Genomic DNA, 5,021 nt, shown 5'->3' on the forward strand with positions numbered 1-5,021 from the left:
GGATCATTATTGTACCAATACTGTCTCAACTTAACCATGTTTAAACTGTTCAGTTTTATTCACAAAAGACCTCAGTACAATTAAGTGTGATATATCCACTTATAAGTTGTATTTTATTTATATATCTCTTTTCTGATGTGGGATTTTTCCTCTCCAACACTCCCCCTCACGTGCAACCTGACTTTTTAAGTCTGCACGTGGAATTCATTCAGTCCAATTCCCACATCGAAAATCGATAATACTTTAGTCTAATTCCCACTTTTGGAAATTGGGGTATGCGGTCTAAGGCTCACTGCAGGCACTTGGTATGGTATGCGCCAATTCGATGAACCCAAATCTGGGCTCATTATGCTAGGAGACTTTCTCCTGTTACGCTGAAGAGGGACCCACTCTGATACCAACTAAAACAGGGACAAGCATGGCCCATGGATCATTATTGAAGTCATTGTCCCAACTTAATTACCTTTGAGGTGTAGGGTTTTATTCACAAAAGACCTCGATACAATTAAGTGTGATTCACCCACTTACAAGTTGTATTTTATTTATCCTTTTTTTAATGTGGGATCTTTCCTCTCCAACACATGCAATGACATCTAAGGATGGACGTCGCTCAATTGGTACTAGAATGATATTGATGGCATAGGAATGGAGTTAGTAGGCAAGCAGTTGAATTTGTAATATCCAACGTGATTTTGTGCAGCGATCGCTCAAGGAATTGATGCCGAAAACACAAAGAAGCTTCAAGACGCAGGGATCTATAGACTATATGTATACCTGCAATGTCTTGATGATCCACACCAAAGGAATGAACTTCGTTTCAATTTTGTAAAACTGAGCATTTTGAAGTTCAATTTACTTACTATGATTTCTGTTTGGTTGAAATTGTCGCATATTGTCCATAATCTGCACTTCCAGTCAAGACTCGTACCAATAGTTGAAAATTTTGGTTTCAACCCAAAAGATGTTCTCAACAAAAGCTGTTACTTTTCTGTATTATATCCGTTTGACTAGTGAGACAATTACATCCAAATAAGAAAATTTTGGTGATTACAGAAATTTCGACCTTCCAAAATATAGAAATTTCGATAGAAATTTCGGGAAAATATCAATTGCAGTAAAAAAAAAAAGAAAATTGACGAAAATTTGAAGAAAAACAAGGAAATTTTAAACCAAACTTTAAGAGATGTTTGTTTTCTATGTACTATATTTGAAATGAAAACCTTGAATTAACATTGATCTGTAGGGTGTTGTAGTAAGTCAAGGTGAAAAGGTTAGTACTGAACCGTTAAATGGGAAAGAAATAAATAATAACTCACCAAAATATAAGAGCATAGGAACAATGTATGTTAAATGGGAAAGAAATAAGTAATAACTCACCAAAATATAGGAGCATAGGAACAATGTATGTTAAATGGGAAAGAAACGGGAAGATGAAGAGAACAAATGAAAAATGAAGTAATGGACTAATGGATCATCAAATGAAAAATGAGAGGTTTTGTAGGAATTTTTGTTGAAAGGTAGTTATAAATGAATTAAGAAGTGTAGGTTTGGTAGTTATAAAAGAATTTTTATTTTTTTTGAAAGGTAGATATATTAAAAATGAGTTAAGAAGTGTAGGTTAAAAACTTTTTTTTTTTTATGGAAGTGTAGGTAAAAAAGTTAAATGGGGATTAGACATTTACCTAATTTTTTACTTTTCAAATTCGGAAAAAAAAAAACCAATATATATTATAAATATACTAAGATAAACTAGTTGGATGGTTAATAGGGTTGGTTAAGGTGTTAACCTTATACCAACCCAACCAAGGCAGGGAAAAAAAATTCAAATTTCGGCGGGACATTTTTTGGATGATTTCGGCGGAATATCGCGAAATATCACCGATATATCGATATTTTTGGGGCGAGAATAAAATTTCGCTACTTGAAAAAAATGATATTTTCCGCGAAATATCGCCGAAAATATCGATTTTTTCTTCCTTGATTACATCTACTAACCTTGTCATTTTCTGTCACTACAGGAGATTGTTTATTTGAGCATTAGAATGACTGGAGTGTACTCTATTTAAATCCCTATCCAAAATTTCAAAAAGTCCCTGTGTCACTCACCCCGAATTTTATTTTAAAATCCGAAGTAAACCCTGCAGGGACCACCTCCAAAGAAGATGCTACCAAAAATTCGGTATAACCTCTTTTGAAAATGGACAACCATTCCTAAAAGCACCTGTATACACCTCTAAAAATCCAACTCCATCCTTATGCACCTAGAACCTTCGCACTCCCCAATAAATTCACAACACCTCCTAATTTATTTACTAAACTGAATATAAACCCACAACTAACATTCATAGGTTCAGAACAACTCTAATATTCAAGGAAAGAAACAAAAATATACAAATAGGCGGATGATATAAAATGGACTATGCCTCATCTCCATATAAGCCCGATCTCAACTAAGTTATCATGCAAACTGGGCATTTAATACCGAAGGGCTCAGGGGAGAAGCATTTGAAAAACGTTAGAGTGAGTGGACAAAAAAATAAAATTAAAAGGATCGAATAATTAAATAAGACTTTATGTTTTCTCAATTTAATCTCTTCAGAAAAGCTATGCTGCATGCGACAAGCACAAAAGTTTTTAACTTAAAAACTAGGAAATACGTGACTAGCCTCGCGCTAGTCTCCAAAAATAGTCTCCAAAAATTTATAATATAGAGCCTCTCCGGCTATAGTATATAGTATAAATTTACACACGTCATACTCCTTATATGAATTCTTGTGAAAGACAGAAATTTATACAAGGCTACTACGCTTGCGTCCCACGCTCACGTCACACGGTTTAATCGCTACATCATTATGACTGAAAAGACGGGTGTATATACATGCATATCCCCTATATGAATTCCTACATTCATATAGAGCTACGACGCTTATGTCCCACTCTCACGTCACACCATAATGACGGCTAATTGCTACACCATTATGACGGAAAAACATGTATGGCTAGCTAGCATTTATATACATATCATCCTCATAAATATCCATATATATCTATATATATATATCCACCGAAAATCCCATTTTCGGTAACTCTCCAAAATAATGAAAATTGCTAATTATCAGCACAAAAAAAACAATATATTCCAGCAGAAGAATAAACTGATCATCAAAATAATGCATTGCATGCTTTTAATTTAAAACAAAAGTCCACTCACAGTATTAGGCCCAAACTTCTAAATGCTCATAACACTCTTCGAGCTTTGCCTCCAAAATATCCAAATCCTCAAGTCAACTCCGTGTCTGACAATAAACTGTAGAAAGGATCGATCAGGACGGACTCCAAGAATAGTGGACTCGACCCTTTTTGTTTGACCAAGGTTTTCCTATGTTGACCAGGATTGGTCAAGTTTGACCAATTGACTTAGGGTTGGCCAACTAATGATGTTTCAACATTTTCCAATTTAACCTTTAACTTAACGATTTGAGTCATTTTTCACTAGACTTCTTACTAAGTTAAACACTTTGATCTCGGTTAATAACTCAATAGTTCAAGAATCACTAAGGACACCCAAACGAATTTCCATAAATAAGAAGTTTCCAAAAGGGGAAAGTTTTCTAAAATAGAAACTTTCCTAACTTAGTAAGTTTTCCAATTATAACCCAAATTTTCCTATTTAGGAACTACGACTTAAATTAGAGAGAATAGCCTCCAAAACTACCTTAACGACTCTCAGCTGGATATGCTGCCTCGCCGAATTCCAACGACTTGTCAAAAAACTCCACCAGATTCTGGCGACTTGTCGGAATTTCACCATAGCCTCCCCGTAAACTCTGAATCACCAAGTTCTCGACATGCAACGATAGATCACCACAATTTCAGCCACAAATCATCAACACAGACTTCACAAACCAACAACAAAACTCTAAAAAACTAAGCTTACCTTAAATCTGCCCAAAACTAAAGAACTCAGTAGCTCCTCCTTACTTGGAATCGACATGCAGTACCTCCAGCTACTTCCAGAACGAAACCAACAGCCCAGTAGCCTTGACAAAAAGTTGCACCGCCTAGAAGCTTCTGCTCAGTCGCCATCTCCACAAACACAACACCACATCACCTTGAGTCCCCTCCACCAGCCTCTTCTGCGAATGGTTTAACACTAGAGAAATGAGAAGGTCGCTGGTAGCCGAAGAATGCCGTCGCCGGAGCTAGGAACCCAAAACCCAGAAAACAAAGAAGAAAGGGTTTTAAGAATTAGGGCTCGATTTAAGAAGAGAAAGACACAGAAAGGAAGAGGGAAGAGAGGCGAAGGAGAGAATACTTGTCACCATCAGAGGCGACGTCGGAGTTTGCCAGAATTCAGTGAACTCAGTGGAGCACCCTTGATTTCGATCTCCAAGAATTCGAGGTTGTTTGTGGAATTTGATTACTGGGTTTTGAAGAGAAGGAGGAGATCATTTTCATAGTGGTTTCGCTGTCTAGAGCGGCCGGAGACGGCAATGCTGCGCTGAAGAAGAGCAACGGCAAGAGGAAGACGAGGGAGAAGAGAGAGAAAGGCTCGGGTCAACACCCGAATTGGGTTTTGACAAAGTCAACCCATCTCTTTTCCCTTTATACCTGAACCAACGGTTAAGATCGAAACCCTAATTGATTAGACGGTTAAGATTAAATGAGCTATTTTCTAATTTCAGAAAATTAATTTCTTTTAACAAACCTTCAATAAATCTTAGAAAATAGCTCGAATCTCCGACAAATAATCTCAAGACACCAGTAAACTTGTGTCGACACGTACTAAGACTTCGGGTCCTTAAAAGAATAATTTGACATTTCAAGAAATACTCGAAAATAGACTCGAGCGTTAACTTACTAAGTTACTGAGCATGGTTAATTCCTCAGTAACTTGTAGATACACCCGGTAAATAGGTAAAATTAGGTTTGGGGTGTTACAATCTCCCCCCTATAAAAATAGGTAAGATAAGAGCATGCTCGCCACTTCAAAGAATCCACTAAGAAGTTAAAAACAAAAC

Source organism: Fragaria vesca, linkage group LG4 (genome assembly GCF_000184155.1).
Source record: "Fragaria vesca subsp. vesca linkage group LG4, FraVesHawaii_1.0, whole genome shotgun sequence".
Classification (NCBI taxonomy): domain Eukaryota; kingdom Viridiplantae; phylum Streptophyta; class Magnoliopsida; order Rosales; family Rosaceae; genus Fragaria; species Fragaria vesca.